Consider the following 14535-nt stretch of genomic DNA (forward strand, 5'->3'; position numbering starts at 1 on the left):
GTGCACATATGTACACACGCATACACACACATGCAGCGTATGCAAACACATACACACACACACACACACACATGCACTACAACAAAAAAACGTGTTATCGACGCAGATATCGACGTGGCCCGTCGCTATCCGCATCGCTGTGAAACCAGTCGCTATTAGCGACGCACATAGCGACGCACATAGCGACGACCATAGCAGAATTTTTTTTTCTTGGGCAGAGGGCAGGTAGCCTGGCCTGTGCCCAGTTAAAAGATGGACACAGCCACAGCCAGACTTTCTACCCTCTGCCCAAGAAAGCGAGCAGCACCAAAATATCAACCATGCTCCCGCGTGCAGAAATTTCGGCAGAGTTCCCTTTGTTTTTACATAAACTTTTCAAAAAAAACCATATCATGTATACGCCTCCTACATGCTATCCATGTAGGATCTCACATGAGATTTAAGGCAAATGAAAGACAACCGTACCAACTGAAAAGCATAGTCATAACTTAAAAGCATAACCATAACGAACCATAACCATAACTTAAAAGCATAACCATAACGAACCATAACCATAACTTAAAAGCATAACCATAACTTAAAACCATAACCGGCTATAACCACTTTGATGAAAACCATAATGCAGATAACCATAACCATAAACAAAATTCACAATAACCATAAGCATAACCAGAAAGAGAAACAATAATTGTCTATACAATGACAATGATAATGACAATAATCATAATCATAAGGGAAACAATAACTGTCCGAACACTAACTGTTTGTACAAAAAAAAGACACAGAAGCGTGTCTGTGTCTCACAAAGCATATAGATGAAATCTGGTCCACTAATGACTAGGCGTCGCAACCTGCACATAAGACAACTCACAAAATTAGTATTGATATTACTTCACATATTATACTGACTTAATTAAATCAACTCACACATATTAACGTCTCACCTCAAGCGATCAGCGAGACTGTAAGGCCTCCCAGTCTACAGGCTCTCCTGAAGCTTCAAGATCATTCAGTACTTCATAGATACCTCTGCGATATCCATCTGACTCCTCCTCGCGTGATGGAGCTCGATGCATCGCAAGATTCTGCGTTTATACAAAAATCAAAGTAATAAGAATACATGATTCATCATGTTTTAAAAAACGCCATAGTTAAGATTGGATTAGAAACTCACAAACTCATGGCGAAAGGTGTCGAAGCCTCCGCTGCCAAGATGAGATGTCCCCCTAGTCATTTGTCGTACCTGTGCGGCCTCACGCTGCTGTTTGAACCGCGTGGCCGTTGTCCGCTCATCCTCCCTGATCTACAGCCACGTCTCGTGTGGGATGCCCGAAGGCTTCGGCGAGCCGGTCTTGAAAGCCTTCCGAGCTGCATCTCGTCGATGTTTGATGGTGTCCCGTGCAACACCCTTGATCCACCGCGCGGAAACAACGGAAGAACCCGGAGCAGGCTGGTACTCTCTCAGGATGGTCTCCACTATGTAAGTTACTTTCATTCCCATGATTGTCTTCCAGAGGAGCTCTCCCACATTCTTGAATATATGCATTGGATCCAGCAAATGGTTAATTAGTAGATCACCCCAGTATGGCAACGTATGGAGAATGGACAAACGTTTCATTCCTGGAACAAGTTGCCCCTCATGTTGCTCCGGCCCATCGGCGACGCCACTCTTGTACATGCATAGAACGACATTCGACGCGACCAAGCTGGCCTTCGCGCAAGTGATGGCCATCTGGAAGATAACGGTGGTGGCCTTGATAAATTGTCTTTCAAAGAGAGGTAGAATAGCGCACATCCAAAGACAGCCCGCAAATTTGACATGCATTGTATCCTGAAGTTGTTAGTCATGCATATATCAAAGCATGAATCGGGCCAAAGCAAAGGGCTTGCGAATAGCGAGAATTTTGTAAATCAATAACCATTACCAGAAGCTTCTTTGTATCCTGGCCAATCATGCATAGTCCACATAAGAAGTCCATGGATCCTTGCATGTTGTTGTCCTACTGGTTCAACCGCATCTGCTATGTCGATCCCATGCCATAACTCCTAGAGCTCGTCAACTAGTGGAGCTAGATAAACATCCATGTTTTTTGCTTTGAACTTACCAGGTACAATCAAGCTTAAAATCAAATGATCCTTCTTGATAGCAAGCCACGGCGGGAGGTTGTAATTGATAAGGCACACAGGCCAAGTGCTCCATGACGAGCTTCTCAAGCCAAATGGATTGACTCCATCCATTGCCATGCCCAAACACAAATTGCGTGGTTCACTCTTAAAATGTGGCCAGGTATCTTCAATGTGCCTCCAAGCCTTCGAATCAACGGGCACCCTAAATGTTGCATCAGTGGATCTATTCGTAGAATGCCACCGCATCAACTTTGCAATGGAACCACAACGAAACATGCTTTTTATCCTAGGAATAATAGGGAAATGCCGCAACACTTTAGCTGGCACTGTCTCGCCAACTGTATCTTGTTTGTAGCACATTGCTCCACACTTAGGACACGACAGACAATCTGCGAATTCATTGCAAAAAAGAATGCAATCATTTGGACATGCATGAATCTTGTTGTAGTCCAAGCCAATTGAGGTCAGAAGTTGCTTTGCGTCTGGCCTGGAGGGGGGCATTTCATTGCCAGCCGGGAGAAGTTTCTCCCGCAATAACCTGTTTAAGCCACATTAAATTAAAATTAAAGCTCTCCGAGCACATCACCGTTGCAATCGGAAAATTTCTTTTGTAAATTACGTACCTAAACAAAGCAGTGACGCTTGCATCTGACCACCCGTACACTGACTGAAGATTCAAAAACGCCAGACAAGTACGAAGCAAAGATATTTTGGTGCCTTCATAGATTGGTTGACGTGCCAACTTTCTCAACATGTCTTCAGGAGATAGGCGCACGGCTTCTGGTGCTGCTTCGTTCGCATTCTCCTCGCTTGTCTGGAAGAAGGCATCCAGCATCTCCTCCATGCCGTCGTCTTCTGTCTGTAAGCCCTTTTCTGCTTCCATCCGTGGCTCTATATTGGTCGGACCTTCACACATAATCTTTTTTCTCTCTCTCTCAGATGTAGGTGCTATGTCGCGGAAATCAATGCCCGTTCCGTAGGAGTCGTATCACAGATTCTGTACGGTTTCTCTAGCAAACTCTCCGTACTTGTGCACATGCTCATTACATATCGTACGCTTGCGCAGGATTTGATACTTGCAGAGCGTGCACGAGCATGCAATCTTTTCCTCCATGTTAGTTGATGACGTTGCCATCTACAATGATTATGAATGTTGTTTTAATATATATATATATATACTCCTCACAATGTAAACTAACTCGCATTCTCTAGTCTTGCCCAATCTCCGTACACCTCGGTCCAGAGGTGTACGGAGATCAGGACCACTGGGTCAAAATCTCGTCTTTATTGGTCAAATCCTATATGGGTAGACACATACGTGCACTCCCAGGTGTACATGGCAATGCATGTAGTAGGAAAAACCCCTTTACCTCTTTTAGTTCCATAGTTTCTTCTCTGTCTACGTACCCTATCTCTCGTTCTTTCTCTCTCGATCTCGCTCTCGCTATCTCTCTTTCTCTATTTTCCTATCTCTCTCTATTTCTCTATTTTCCTATTTCTCTGCCATAACTCCTGGAGCTCCACTTCCCTATCTCTCTCTCTCTCTCTCTCTGTCTATATATATATATATATATATATATATAACTCTCTTTCTCTATGTCTCTATTTCCTATCTCTCTCTCTCTCTCTCTCTCTCTACTTACCTCTCTCTCGCTCTCTACTTCCCTATCTCTCTAATGATCGAACAAGCGACTGATCTAGGGAGATCTAGACGCCCACGACTGCGGAGGACTACACAACATCGACAGAGGCTGCATCAGAGGATCTAGCTAGGTCACTTTGGCTCGACATGCACAACGTCCGGTCAGAGTACTGACCATGGAGGAGATCTACCTATCCCAACTAGCTCGTTTAGCCGTTTAGTCCACACCCAGCAGTTTAGGATTCTATAATATTTTATTTTGTCATCTTCTTACTCTGACTTTGTATCAGATCCATCACATTGTAACTTTCTTGTTTCACGTCTCATAGGTCACTTTGGCCTTTCGAAGACGTTAATATAACATTTCATTTCATTTCTCTCTTTAATTTTTTTTTCTTTAGTTTTAATTTCCTAAGCATACATTAATTCTTTCTCTCTCTCTCTCTCTCTCTCTCTCTCTCTCTCTTTGATTACCTACACACACACACACACACATTTCTCTCTCTCTCTCTCTCTCTCTCTCTCTCTTTCCTACACACACACACACCGCTCTCTCTCTCTCTCTCTCTCTCTCTCTCTCTCTCTTTCCTACACACACACACACCGTTCTCTCTCTCTCTCTCTCTCTCTCTCTCTCTCTCTCTCTCTCTCTCTCTCTCTCTCTCTTTCCTACACACACACACACACGATGTAGAGGTAGAGAGAGAGAGAGAGAGAGAGAGAGAGAGCAAGAGAGACGGGTTGGGGAGGGTGGAGATGGGCATAATACCTGCGCAGCAGGTTTCGGCCAAGACCCGATTGCGAGCAGGCGAAAATGGCCCCTGCGCGCGGGTTTCGCTTTTTTCCCCCAATTTTTTGGCATCGATATACGCGTGGCAAATAAAGCCTTTCCACGCGTATATCGACGCACATTGCGACGCGTATAGAGACGCGTATAGCGACGCCCGCTAATGTCGTCGATATACGCGTGGAAAGGCATGGCCATCGATATAGGCGCGTCGATATCTTCATTTAGTGTTGTAGTGATACACGCGTATGCAAACACATGTAGACACACACACACACACACATGCACGACACATACATACACACACATATACACAACATATATACACACGCACTCACATACACACACACATATATATAGGCGCGCGCACACACACACAAACTCTCTCTCTCTCTCTCTCTCTCTCTCTCTCTCTCACACACACACACACACACACACACACACACATACGTACACGAACTTGAAAGTTCAACATATCTTAAGATCATGACCTGGTATTTTAAAAACATGCCATTTCTCCAGACTGTACATATGACGTTTAAAAACTCTCTCTCCCCCCCCCCCCCCCCCCCCCCTACCCCCCCTTCACACACACACACACCCTCTTATAGAACCCTTGAAAATAGCCTCTTATATTCACAACACCCATCGACCATGACAAAATATCAATTTACTGTGGGCAGGAGACTTGGTACAACAACATGACTTCTTTCTTTATCCCCCTCTACGGGGGACAGTCCGTCTGTCTTTGGCCCTCATTCAGTCTCCTGCAATGCAGTCCTCCCGCTCTCTCTCCCTCCCTCTCTCTCTACATGCCTATGCAAACAAGGCATTGTACTTACTGTCCAAAGTTTTGCTGAGTGCATTGTACTTTTCTCTGCCACTGGCCTAACAATCCCATAGTACATTAAGAAAGGGGAAAGATGCTTGCATCCGTATCTTCCCTCTTATAGGCAATTACTCCCACTATACCAAGGTAGCAGACCCCCTACTCATTTAAGGCTGTAGCCCTGCTGAAAACAAACTAAGTGAATCCATGTGGACTTAATCATCTTGAAGTGTCTTAGAAGGAGTAGCTCTAAAATGAAAATAGCTCTTGTCGAGATAAAAAGGGGGAAAAAAAAAGAGCTCCAAATGTGTGTGACAAAGCGTTGCTAACGTAGGGCGTTTGGAAGCTTGGAGACTCAGGATTCACAAATCAGAAAGCCTTGAGCGCTTTGCAGGCCGACACTTCCAAAATAGATATGCACACAGACACACATACACACACAACACACCTTATTTTAGTGAAAAATGGTTGATGGAGCCAGGGAAGTTCTCGACCTCAGAGTACAAAAAAAGGGAAGAGAGTCCAATAAGCCCTGCCTCCACACACAGTCAATGGAATGATTTAATATTGTTTTCCAATCCAATGGAAACAAGTTTGAAATTGAGTCTTCATGATGTTGGGAATTTTTTAATGCCTTATTTATAACAGCTTTACAGCCACACTTTGAAAAATAATTCGCTCCCCTCTTACAGTTAGAAGTACTAACTCATAGTAAACGAAGCCAAAAAAACTATAGAATCTAGAACACAATTTGTGTGACCTACTACTATTAATGACTAATACAAGAAAGAGAGGCCCAACTAGTAATTGAGATGATGAATTGAATAATTAGAGGATGTTAATTACTCGCCATAGATCCAATATCGGCTTTAAAAAAACAAGCAAAATTAGCATGCGCAATATCCATATTGGTATACTTATTTAATAGACGGATTACTCAATACAAGTAAAAAAGGAGAGCGTAGACTCTAATGATGCTTTCCTTAATGCTGGAATTAACTCCATTTTGAATGGCACAAACAAAACATGTTATATATAGCAGTGGCAAGTTCCTAAAACTACTTCTCAAGAATCACATGCATCTTTCTGAAACATCAAGGAATTTTTCAAGCAGCCGTGCACGTCCTCTAGAACTGTAAGAGCCTGTCTTAGACTCTTGCGCAATTGTAGAAAATACAGTTCACATATTGGTTGCCAACATAGATCAAGAGCCACAGTTCCAACAAGATTTTTCTTCATCATATAGGCTACTAATCAAGAGGTCAACATCCCCTCATACTCTAGAATAAGTACATTACTCTAATGTTGCTTTCCTTAATGCTAGAATTAACGCCATGTTCGAATGGCACAAACAAAACATCTTTTATATAGTGGTAGCAAGTTCCTAAAACTACCTCTCAATTAGGATCAGATGCATCTCTCTGAAACATCAAGGAATTTATCAAGTAGTCGTACATATCTCCTAGAACTACAAGAACCTGTCTTGGGCTCTTGCGCAGCTGTAGAAAATATAGTTCACATAGTGGTTTCCAACATAGATCAAGAGCCATAGTTCCAACAAGGATTTTCTTCATCATATAGGCTACTAACAAAGAGGTCAACAATACTTCACACTCTAGAATAAGTCCATTCTTTTACCTGTAGCAAGGTTTACTAACATCATATCACTTCCACCTAAGAAAACTATTAATGAATAGCATAGCCGTAAACAGGTTTTTGTTCTTTTCAAAGAAAGAAAATGTTTTTCCCGACTACTCACACATGTCTTATTTTTTCAAAAAACATGAAGGAACAGCAAAAAAAGGCTGAAAAGGTCATGCAAGTAACCGACCTCTCAGAAAGAATGCGACATGGAGACCTGTTTGAAGGACTAATTTTGAGCCGTTACGGAACCTATGACCAAAATACCAGTCCTTCATTTCCAGTCCTGCGTGCAGACTTAACAGAAAAAGAGGGCTTTGTGACAGTCACACTGCAAATAAACAAGGATGAAATTCAACAATTTGAAAATTTGATCAAAAAAAGGACCTGGGTGCGCATACAAAACTTCAGGCTTCATCCTAAAAACCCTAAATTTGATAAAGGCGATGCACCAACTGTCATCATAGTTACTGGGAGCTCGTTGATATCAACTATGACTCCGCAGCCATGTGAAATACTTTTTTTCCCAAGTGCAACTCTTTCTAGTCTAGTTCAAGCACAAGGAGATAGAGAGCAAGAGGAAATAGTTTCAGTTGTTGCAATGCAAGACAAAGGCCCTCAGACAACAACAAGGCAAAAGATTATATACAAGTTTGATTTCGCAAACGGCACTGCAGAAGCTGACTACCAAACTGTACGTCTCGATATGTAAAACCATGTGGTGCAATCTGATCTAGCTAGTGAAAAAAAAAACCCTTCTTGAGCCTACTGACATGTTGTTATGTATGCAAAAAAAAGGTGGCTTTCAACACTGCTTGCGAAGACGATAGAAACTACATTGTGCAACAGTTTTGCAAAGAGGATCATGCAATGTTCACCTTGAAAAACTTATTCTCAAGAGCTTTCTTCGGTGCACGCTCACTACAGTTTCGTACATCGACAATCATCGCGCCTGTTAATGACACCGATAGGAGATTAGAATTGATGCAGGTTGCCGATTTCTGGAAAAAGAAAAATCAAATGGTCAAACAGTTTCGTACATCAACAATCATCGCGCCTGTTAATGACACCGATCGGAGATTAGAATTGATGCAGGTTGCCGATTTCTGGAAAAAGAAAAATCAAATGGTCAAACAGGTATCAATACTCAATACCTTAAAAACCAAAGGAATGAAAATCCTACTCACAGTTTTCAACACGGGTTGCGCAGGTAGATGGTTGTCTGCTCTTTTCTCCAACAAGCAATCCTTTCTTTACAGGCTATGAGAAATGTAGAACCATAATTCACGATGCATTGCCTTCTACTTCGCACTCTCAGCCAAACAAACAATACTGTACACGTTGCTTGCAAGTTACTAGCCCTACTCTCATTCCCGGGGTAAATGGCGCAATTGAAGGCGACAACAGCTACATAAGGATATCCATTGTTGACAAATGGGTTCCCTTGTTGCTGAAAATCGAAGAGCCACTTGAAACGTACTTTGAAAAAAAAAAAAGGGACTTCTACAAAAAACTGAGCTCCACCGGAACGCACAGACACTTTACAATAGACAGCAATAACATCTTAGTGGGGTACGATGAAGTTCCTACAAAGCACCAACGAGCTTGATATGTAGCGCAGGTTTCCTTCTAGAGCAAACTCAGTTTTGGATGTACTGACTTTGTATTTTTAATGTTGAAAAACTCTTTTTACAAATGCAGGAATCTGTTGGATGATGCTTCTCTACAGCACCATGGTTTGAAGAAGGAGAAAAACAACCACTATCCAGTCGCTCACCTAGGAGGACAACAAGACATCTTTTTTTTTAATCAGCTATTTGAAATCCTTGTAGACACCTCCATTGCACAAAACCCCTCTGTAGATATTGGTATAGTGTGCTAAATAACCTCTATCTGATTTGTTTTTTCCCTAGAAAAGACATTAAAAAAATCATTTTGTCAAAATATGCTTGTATAAATACCTCACTAGTGAACTTTGTTACACGGTCAATAAACCCTAGCTTTTTTGAAGCAGCTTGTACCTTGTTTGCAACTGTAGAAACTGGTAATTCTCTTACAACTAGACTTACATTTGACAATGTTATACTGCAAATTCCAGAAGACTACGTATACATCGCCGGAGATTGTCTATTTGACACATTTAGGTATTTGCTAAAACACTCTTTATCATCAACTGCTTTGAGGCATGCTATTGTTTCAGATTTCATTCTTGCTATGAATAGAGAAGATCACAATGCACTTCATTGCATACATACTCAATGCACTTCATTGCATACATACTTTTCTATGTAATGATTTCCTAGTAAGTTTGCATGGAGTACATTCATTAGAAGAATACACACACCGAATGCAACTACAAGCTGCTAATGGTGGATTATGGGGTGATCACTTCTGTATCTTTTGGTTTTCACGCTTATTTGAAAGAAGTATTACATTATGGTCGAAAACAACTTCGAAGCCATACATTACATATTCCTCAGAATTCACAACCAAGTTGCATATATTATATGACGACCGATCGATGCACGTTGGACATTTTGAACCTCTTGCACCTTCAAACAACGACTTAACCCCAAATGCTTCTAACATAGTGCAAAAAAACTTAAATGCTATAAGCTTTAAACATCTTCAGCCTCTAAAAGCATTTAACTATAATGCTGGTGATTGCTTATTTGATAGCATAATATATCTATTAGATAATCAGACTTCAAGCTATAACTTGAGACAACTAGCTGTCTTTGAGCTCCTTAAAAATTTAAGCCTCGATGATACAGCAGCAAAAGAAACAGTGGAGATTCACTTGAGCGCATCTTGGTTGCACGAAACTCATAATATTAATAGCTTCGAGGAGTATATTCAGTTGATGAAATTACTAGCAAGAGCAGGAGGATTGTGGGGAGATGCAGTTACATTAGGAAAAATATGGACTCTCCATGGGCCTTGTAAGAATCCCTAATCTTAAGGAAGTATGTTGTGATTAAGGGAGACAAAGGAAATGATGGGGGCTATTTTGGTAGGTCATTTTCTAGCCTTCAAGCCTAGAAAAGCTGGGGTAAGTAGTGACTAGGAGGCTACCTTCTCTCTCTAGCTTTTCAGCATCTCCTAGAGAAAAGGGGGTGTCATAAAGAGGGAGAGGGACCCTTGTACAAAAAGAGAACCCCACCTTTCATTTTTTTCTAAAAACTCGGCCAAAAATAAACCCTAAAAATTTGAAATTTATTGAAATTTTCAAAAGTAGTCATTTCCCCCCAAAGAGTGACCCCAAACCTATTCTAATATCAAACAATCATTTTTTGCCTCCAAAATCCCTTTCTCTCTCTCCATGTCTCCTCTTTGTCTCTCTCACTCCCCTTCCTCAAAGTAGCCATGCCCACCATAGCCAGGACCTGCTGCATCTCCCTCTTCATTACAAAATTTTGCATCTCCCTCTCCATCTACCTGCTAAACCCTCCCTCTCATTCTCACACACTCCTGGATCTGCCTCTTCATCTACCTGCTAAACACTTCCTCTCACTGTCACATTCCTCTCTCCTCTCTTCTTTCTATCCTTGTACCCTCTTCCATTGTTCACTGTCCTCCCTCAAAAATACCAAGTCTACCGTAAGCCAAGATCTACAGCAACTACCTCTTCATCTACCTCCTCAATCTTCCATTTCAATGTCAACTTCCCCTCCCCTGACCCTAACCCTTCCCTCCCACTCAACTTCCCCTATCAACCAAGCCCACCCTGATTACAAGCTAATGTAGTTGTCTTCACATCCACCTTTGCCTCTATTGCATCCCACAACACTAATACCCAACTTCTACAAGCTATGGAAAAGACTCTAGCATACCCAACTTCTTGCAAGCTATGGAATAGAATATTTATTTTTCATGTAAGGTGGAGTAACATCACAAACTTTCTAGTTGGAAGGACACAAAAGGGTGCCCCTAGACCACAAGTGGAAACTCCATAGCCATGAGACAAAGATGGATCCCAAGCATAGGAAGGTCAAGTATGTCAAGCAATGGTGATGTTACTTTACACAAGGACACTGGTTTCAAACCTGAGTGTATTTGAGGCAACATTTGAAGAATTTAGATCTGTACTCTATACATGCCGATCATGTATCCATAATGCCCAAAGCTATCGACATAGCTTTTACTTTGTAATCTCATAAAATCATGTTTGAGGTGGTCTGCAATGGACATGGTTTTGTAACAACAAGCACTATGGCTTTAATATATGAAATCTTTGATCTTGCAAATTAGTTTCCATGTAGCAATTTCTTTGAAGATTTGATTCTTACTGAGGGGCTTGATGCTTATACAAGTGTGTCACATGAATACGGTAAATTATTGGTGAATACTAGAGGTTCATAACTAATATAGAAAGTGTTGAACCAATGTTGAGAATTATGCTAGTGGGGAGGATTACCCATCACTCATAAGCCTGCATCAAGATGGGCCATGTAATTGCATCATGGTAGCATTTCTGAGGCTACAAAACTATATCAACCAATGCTTCAAAGGTAGGGGCTAGTTGGTTAGTTTAGGAGAGGAGGCAAGGGTGCCTATTCATGCATTGGGTGGAAAAGAGGCATGGGATGGGTTTAGAAAACCTTTACCAATCATAAATGGAAGGATTGTGCAATGCGTCGCTTGGAAGCCGGAAAGAGGGCTTATTATGCATTTGAGAACATGTGCAATGCAGGAGAGATCAAGTGTTGGGCTCTCAAAAAGTACCTCTTTGACACATTGGTGACACCGGTGCTTCTTAGTGGAGGTGTGGGGTGGAAGCATCGGGAAGTCTACTTGGAAAGAGTTTGAGAATGTCCAAAAGCGTTTTCTCACCAACTTTCTCCAAGTCAAGACACAAACACCCTACATGCTCTTACTTCTTGAGTCCGGATCGCTTCCCATTGAGGTCTTGGGCATGGAAAGGGTTGTGGAGTACATGCGTAAGACACAACGTAGCCCTTTGCATCGACTTCCTAGAATCGCATATGAAGCAAGTCAAAAGGTTCAAAAGACATGCAAGAGCAAAATACTAAGTTCGGGGTGGATGCTTGATATCAAGAAATGGTTTGGAAGATGGGATGCATGTCACTTGGTCAAGGATGCGTCGATCGACTCCCAAGTTAATGAGGCCTTCTTACAACGCCAATGTATCATGGCTTGGGAGAAATCCGGAGGTTCTCGCTTCAGCCATTACACCACACACGTTGCCCCAAACTACAAATCTCTCTTCTTCTCGGAACGAGGTAACCGAACCCATTCCTACATCCTTGAGCCCATCCCATTGAGTGCGATCCGCACCATTGCCTCCATTCGTCTTAGCTCCCATTCTCTACGCTGCGAGACAGGACGTTGGGGCACTGGCGAGGAGTGTCATCAACTTTGCACCTTATGCCCTCGTCAAGTGCGAGAGAGTGAGTACCACACACTACTTGAGTGCTCAGCTTTTGACCACATTAGGTCCTCTTTTCCCCATATATTCAGCCATGAGCTCTCCCTACATACCTTCCTCTCCCAACCACGATGTGGACTCTCTATTGCGACGCTCATTTCAGCCATTTTTGAGCATCGAGAGTCACTTATGAACTCCACTCACACCACGTGACATGTTCATTTGGTCCCATAGGTCATATTTGACCTCTCAGGACGATAATAGAACTATCTATCTATCTATCTATCTCTCTCTCTCTCTCTCTCTCTCTCTCTCCTCTTTGCTTTCAGCTAGCTAGCCATGTATGATCAATTATTTTTTGCATAAACTTATAGAGTAGTGTTTTGTATTAATAGAATATTGGCTCCTTTATGGGTAGCTTCTTTAAGAATCAATTATCTCTCTCTGTATCTCTCCCTTTTGTGCATGTTATGGCCATTTGCTTCAGTTCTCTTTCGCTAGTAGGCCTTTGTGAGACTAAAAAGTGTCTTGTACAACCAAGAAAAGCACCCCCTTTTTCTTTAGAGACTAGAACTAGAGCATACACACTATGGGGCACTATCCTGAAAATCAAAGGGGGGCTTGCAACGCGCCATGGTATGAGATAGCTATTATTGCATGGTTGAGTGAAGTTTGAACATCCTGTAGGACCATGTCAACCATGCCAAAGCAAGCTGGCACAGATAGAAGGCAAGGCAAGGGATGCATAGGCCTTGGGAGGCCCAAAAAAAGCTTGCCACAAGGGAGCGCATTTGGGCCTTCCATAGGTCTATGGAAGGGCCAAATGCGCTCCCTTGTGGCAGGGAGTGCATAGGCCTTGGGAGGCCCAAAAAAATCCTGCCACAAGGGAGCGCATTTGGGCCTTCCATAGGTCTATGGAAGGCCCAAATGGACCTATGAAATGCCAAAATGCGCTCCCTTGTGGTAGGCTTTTTTTGGGCCTCCCAAGGCCTATGCACCCCCTGCCTTGCCTCCTACTCTTTGTGCTTGCTTAGTTTTGGGCATGGTGGCCTTGGGCCTACAGGATAACCATGAACATCCATCCAAAGAAGCATTTTACAAAACTATAGCTCATATGATATATCTAGAAAAAGAAAACTCATCCTCTACTACAAATGGATATAGATGGCTCACCATGTGCATAATGCATTCTCTACTCATTCTCTGCTATACAGATGGCTGAAAGTATACATGATGCATACTCAATTAGCAAGCAATCCAAGGAGTAACTTGTCTTGGGTTTGATCCATGTATCATGTCATTTATCCATCATAAGAGTGTATCCTCAATAAAGGGGCAATTCCCTTGAGTTCCAAAAGGGTCTCTCTCTCTCTCTCTCTCTCTCTCTCTCTCTCTCTCTCTCTCTCTCTCTCTCTCTATCCATCCCTAGTTATCTATCTTTGTGTTTTTTATCTACATGTGTATCTATCTATCTATTTATGTATCTATCAAATTATCTAACCATCTATCTATCTATCTATCTATCTATCTATCTATTAATGCATTTATCTATATCTATTTGTCTGTTTGTCTATTTATCCTCCATCTATCTATGTACAATATATATATGTATATTCCCTATCTCTATCTTGTTTGTTCGCTCTCTTTTCTTTATTTTGATTTCATAGTCTGTGTTCCTTGGGGATTTCAAAGAACACAAGCTTATGGTTGAACTTACACAAATTCATATCAAATACAACATAATAGCATGCCATTGCATTATTCATGGCAAAGGTAGAACGAAGTGTTTGCACAATGCCAAGAGGGGATTCATGTGTGTGCTTGCAAACATGAGGGAATATGATTGTTGTATCTTTCTTGGATTAGGTTTGAGTGTGTTCTTTCAAAAATTTGAAGCCTGCCAAATATATTGAGATAAACTCTAAGTGCTCATGAACTAAATGTTTGTTCAATGCCAAAGGAGGTTCATGTCTATGCCTGCAACACAAGATAATATGATTTCTCTATCTTGCTTAGATTAGTCTTGAGTATCGGATTCTTCTAAGAATTTAAAGCTTGCCACCATTTTGAGATAAACTTTAAGTGCTCATACAACAGAAAATGAATCAAACCTAACCTTT

This window comes from Adiantum capillus-veneris, chromosome 14, assembly GCF_014529385.1.
Source record: "Adiantum capillus-veneris isolate H3 chromosome 14, ASM1452938v2, whole genome shotgun sequence".
NCBI classification, from domain to species: Eukaryota; Viridiplantae; Streptophyta; class Polypodiopsida; order Polypodiales; family Pteridaceae; genus Adiantum; species Adiantum capillus-veneris.